This window comes from Acanthopagrus latus, chromosome 24 (genome assembly GCF_904848185.1).
Source record: "Acanthopagrus latus isolate v.2019 chromosome 24, fAcaLat1.1, whole genome shotgun sequence".
NCBI lineage: Eukaryota > Metazoa > Chordata > Actinopteri > Spariformes > Sparidae > Acanthopagrus > Acanthopagrus latus.
In genome coordinates, this window is record NC_051062.1 from 7,931,981 (window position 1) to 7,937,980 (window position 6,000).

Genomic DNA, 6,000 nt, shown 5'->3' on the forward strand with positions numbered 1-6,000 from the left:
TAAGGCTGATTTTGTTTTTGGCATTTTTAATCTTCCTTACAGAAAATGTCAGTCATGCTCGTGGGTGCATGGCAGTGCCAGCTCGCCTCCTTTTTAACAAGAGAGTCCAGACAAATGGACATGTCAGCGCCGCGAGAGCGCTCACCACTGCCCAACCAAGTTAAAGCTGAGCGGCAATCTAGCCTACAACTGCCCACCGGTTTTCATCTCAGACACTTTGTTGTCTATTTCCAACGAGGCAGCCGCAGGGGTCACAAGTGGTGAATCAGCCTTGTGGGAAGGAGAGATGAAAAGAGCGCTGCGGTGGGGAGGGGAGAAGGAGTGAAGCATCCCACCGTTTCCTTTCATTGTCCCCTATGAATGCTGCTCAGGTCGTAAGACTTACCCGCACTAAAGTATTATATATAGCACACAAATGACGAGGTTTGCACGGATTCTTTCTTATCCTCCCACTGAGCGAGGAGGCCCGGGCTCTATAGGGCAAATCAGCCACTGCAGCAGCAGCCGAGCCTTTGGTAAAAACACAGGTAATGGAGATAGAATATATGGAGGGAGTAACGTATGACAAATGCGCTCATGGGGTGTAAAACTTAAGGCAGGCTTCATTGTAAGACAGTATTACATCCTGCTGCTGTCTGCAGCATCACCAAGCCCTGCACATTTTCTGATAAACTGTCGTTTGTAGAAGTTAAGGTGTCAACCGTTTTCACATGGAAGCCATCCTGAACACTCGAGACCGGGGTATGCTTGAGACCAACTGTGGATTTTGGTGACCAGAAAGGAAAGCAGGGTGACAACCTGGGTGAAGGAATGGGTTGACATCTTCGTAATACACTTTTTTAACTCTTGCCAAGAGCTTGATGAGAGGATGTGACTCTTAAATCTGTCTGTTGTCTCTGTTATGTAGAAAAGAAGGAGCGATAGCTTAGCTGAACATAGAGACAGGAAGCAGGGGAGACGTTGGCTAGCCTGTTATTTATTTTCAAGCTACTCAGGTATCTCTAAAACTGTTTTATAGACTGGAATAAACTCATAAAATATAGAAAATAACTCACTACTTTAAAAAGTAAAACTTAGACAGTCTTGAATCAAATCTAAGAAAGTCACAAAGCAGCCAACAGTGGCTGTACCATGTACAGCATATTTTCGTATGCTAGGTGGTTAGCTTAGCTGAACATAAACACAGGGAGCAGGAGGAAACGGCTAGCCTTGGTTTTACCTGCATGTTTTCACTTGCTAAACTAAGCTAATCACCTCCTGGTTAGGCTACAAACCAACACTCTAATCATCTAATCATCTAACTTTCAGCAAGACAGCAAAAATATCCATTTAACAGAACTTTACAGCATTACATTCGTGTGCTAAAATCGAGAGAGCAGCTTTGTCTCCGTGGTGTCTTGTTTTAATTGACGATTTTGTAGCTGCACTCTCCCAACTTGTAATTGTCTGATATGCGAATGGAAAAAACAGCACTGGAGAAACTGCTAATGACAGGAAACCAACAAGGAGGATTCTAATTTCTGTCTCACACTTGCTCAGGCACGGCACCAGACGGCTAAAATAGCACCTTGTTATGACATTAGCATTTTTCGGCAGTCATTATATCTACACCATCGCTCTCCTGATTCCTTACCTGGAAGATCTAATTACATCCTCCTCTTAGTATTACGTTACAGAACAATTAGTGAACCGCTTCTGTTCCCTCTGCTCTTAAATATACCTGTCTGACAAGAAGGAGAGTTTTAATTTGAATTAAATTGACTGTTATGTTGTAATAGCAACCTTTCAAATGGCCATGATGTGCGCTTTACGGATGTGGAGGCACTCGCTTTTTAGTTGGGACCACAAGTGGAAGTCTTTGCCCTTGTTTTTGGAAGCCCTATTAGAGACTAAATGTTACTTTTGACAGCCTGAACAAATGAGGGAGAGAGCAGAAAAGAGGAGAGGAGATAACTGTCGCTCTCTTTGAGCTATGGCAGCCATCCAGCATGGGCCTCCTTTGTATTCAGCGAGCACCTCGTTTTTGTGTCAGCGCGGGACAAGAGAAGCACTTAACGTGACATTTAGAGATGCTCAGAGATTCTCTCTGGAGGCCAGAGGGAGGGGGAAAAGAACCAATGATGTTATCGCTAGACATGTGTTTTAAATGCCAGGAGGGCCGCTTTGCCAGAGAGCTTTTGGCCACAAAGATAAGAGAATAACCCGGCCTCTGGTCTTGCACCTCTTGCACCCGTTCTGGGGCTCACGTTAAGCTTTTGTCTGAAATGGTTTCATCTCCTTTCCATCAGATATGATCTCTTAAGGCTTACAGAACAATCTTCTTAGATTGTACATTAGGGCTGCTGTTATCCTTAGAAGAAATCCACAACATGCACTGTGCATTTTAAATAGTCGGCCACATGACGGGGCACACTGAGCTCCGTGAGTGGGCGACGCCAGCTTTCTGGGATTCTGAATCGTCACCAGATGGTCGTGGTACACATCTTTACTGTGGATCACAGCCACGTTTAAAGACTCTTTTCCCCCTGAATAATATTCAAAAATCTCTGTTCCATTAATACCAGACTAAGTATCTCGTGTTGACGTGGGTTTATCCTGAAGGGGCCGCCACAACACGACAGCATGAATATTTAAAAGGTAAAGAAGGTCACGCTCACTGCGGACACTGAGATTGACCTAATAAATAACCATTTCTGTTGGGTTCCGAACAAAGTAAAGCAGACCTGTACGTGTCGTACCACGGGACACAGGAGAACACCATCGTGATATTTCTGAACAAATTAATCCATGTAAATCCTTGAAAATGAGCATCTGAGTGCTTTGCAATTCAAATGTGCACCATTCATCCATCTTACGAATGTACCCTATGTCACGCGGTCTGTCTAAGCATTTGTACTTGTGCGCGGAACGCTGTCCAGCGCTTTGATACAAGGGTCTGGTGACTGCGCTGTACCTTCCAATAAATCAGGCGCCCGGAATTAGATGTATGAAGATACAGAGCTGCATAGTGATGAAGCCGCTGCGCAGGAGCTGCAGAGTTTTAGGAAACAAGGCTGGCTATTCATCACAATGCATCCTACCCATACACCCCCCCCCACTTGTCTGATGACGGCGACTTGCTCCTGTAGGGTTTAAAGCTTCATCACGCTCTCAGACACCTTGTTGAACGGTTTCCTTGGAAATGGCGCCTAATGTGGGAGGGGGAGCACAACAGAAGCGTCGCAATATTAATACTGTCACTGGTGACAGCTGGATGTTGTGGGGAGCTGAATTGGGTTTTTACTGTGGAGGAAGGCGTCCGATCTGCGCCAACACTGCGTCTCACCTCTGAACGTTTTATTCTTTTCAATGCTCTCGTCATATACTGCCATTTTCCTTCATCCCCAGCCCTCCGCAATTCAGCACACGCTCCCTTGCAAACCATTTTTTTCTCAGCCCGCCACGTGCTTATAGTCTATGTGTGTTTACTCAAGGAGGAATAAATCCATTTGTACATTTCTCGCCATCTCAGGGCCCCTTGAATATTTAAGGCTTTGATGTCTGGTTGTCTAATGCATTTACCTAAGCAGCTTGCCATAACCGGCCTCCGAGAGATTCTCCCCGCACGCTTCGCCCCTATTTTCTGCAAATGTGTCTGGATTGCGAAAAGAAAAAAATAAAATAAAGTATCCGTTTGAAGCCTCTCCTCGCCTGCCTCTTGGGAAGGTGTTTTCTGTAGATAATGACTTATTTCAATTCACACCTCGCCCCAAAGAGTGATGCATGATTCCCCCCCCCCCTTTTTTTTTTTGTTTTTTAAACTCGCAAAAGGCTTTTGAGTACCTGCAAATGTTGTGACACGAGTTTAATCATGACCCATTGGCGTGAGAACACATGGCAGATTTGGACAGACATTAATTATTCCGTTTCTATGGCGAACACAACAAAGAGGCCCAGCTGCCAGGTAGCTGGCATTGATGCGATTTGGGAAAAAAATAAATAAATAAATAAATAAAAGGAAGCACAAGCAAGGCAGAGGACTGGGACAGCTTCCAGCACACTTGTGCCTGGAATGTGTGATGCCCGAATTCATGCGGCATGCAGTCAGTCTTAAGCAATGCTGCTGTAAATTGGCTGTAAAATAGTGAACTGTTGACTGCCAGAGTTACTGGGCGCGTGGCCCAGACGGTTCCCTGACTCAGCTCAAAGGCATGGTTAACCTGGCACAGACACACACCAGCTGGATGGACCATTAACTGTCATAATCAGTCTGAACCTCACCAGAATGAACTGACAAGCATCATTTTTTAATATAGAAGTCAAAAACCTAGAAACACTGGTATGTTTTGCTGTTGTGTTGTGACACAATACATGTGCGGCGTGTTTACAGCTTCACCAGATGAGGGAAAACAGCCTAATCCACCACAAGTGAAGCAAAACTGGGCCAACATTAAGGTAGCTGTGTCCAGGTGACAGCCCACGCCAAAAATTAAAGGAACAGTATGTAATTCCTGCTGCTTGCTGCGTGGTGTGGGATCATGGGAGTTGATGTTTTTTCTGCCTCACTCTCTGATTAGTGTGAAGATGTTGCATATTCTGTCTTTAATAAATGTGAAATTTTGCAACTTTTGGGCTGTGGTTAAAAAAAAAAAAAAAAAAAGTTTTGGGGGTCTTAATTAACAAAATAATCAATTCTTTTCATAAGCCTTAAGTGCACTTTGATCCAGTGTCTTTCAAGAAATTGATATATGTTATACATTACATTACAAGATTGTATATCCTGTTTTATGAGCTTATAAAATGACACCTTTTTTTGTGGATTTACAGCACAACGAGGTGTACACACACTCTCACAGTAAGCTTTTAAAAAATCCAGGTGGCAGGTTTCTCTTTTTCCCAAAAGAAGGCATCGTGGTGCAGTCACACTTTAGGCTTTTTAAGATGAGAAAGTGTTTTGACACAATTAAGTTCAAAGAGAGAAACACCGTTCACAGGCAACCTCGGAACACATCGACCTAATTAAACTTTTTGATCCAGTATTATGTGACTGCTTTGGGAGATATGCGAGCTGTTGGCGAGGCAGAGTACATGTTAACAAAGACAGGAAGATAAAGAACTTAAAAAAAAAGGCCTGGCTGACTGTCAGATGCTTCATACAATGTTTCTTTTCTCTGTCTTGATCACACCTACAGTTCACACACACATCAATCACTTTGAACGCCTCATATGATGCGCCACGAGAAACTCAAGAGCGAGGACGGAATGTTAATTGAAAGACACATGCCGGTACGGTTGAGACGATTCTCGCCCTCGCCGTCTTCTTATTCCTTTATTCGTTTATTTGTTCCCTCATTTGAGCTTTGGTATCTAGCCTTGATTTCTACGTTTATTCCGTCCTTGGGGTTGTTGGCATTAAAGCCTCCTTCTGAATCAGCCAGCGCAATGTTTGTTTGAATTAATCTCTCTAATTAATAAAGTAGAGCGTAAAGATGTTTATAAAAATGTGTCGGGGCGCCAGCAGTTCAGATACTTTATCATTAGTTTGAAGTCTAATTACACTTAAAGAAAAAGCCTTTAAACTGTATGTATTCACATTTTAGCTTTAACTCTGTGCACTCAGTCAGTTTGAAGCCCCATATAGACCGAAGGAGAGCTTGGAGATGGCTTTTTTTTCTTTCGGGATTAAATCAACCTGACTGCGGCAGACTTCTGTGGAGATGACGTAGACCGTCGGGTGATTATGTTCTGTGATGCTGACTTGTTGACTGGAGCTGCAGGGGGAAAAATGTACTTTACTTCATGAACATGAAACAGAAAGGATAGAGAACCAGAGTCTCTGGTGAGTGCTGAGTTTAGTGATGGGTGACCTGAATGCAACACAAAAGCAAACAGATCGTCTCTGTGTCCCCGTTTACAAATTTACGGTTAATATATTGGAAAGTAATCTGGCTTTATGAATCATTAGGTTATATATCATTGTTTTAGATACAGGAAACAGACTTTTTGAGGGTACAGTAACAT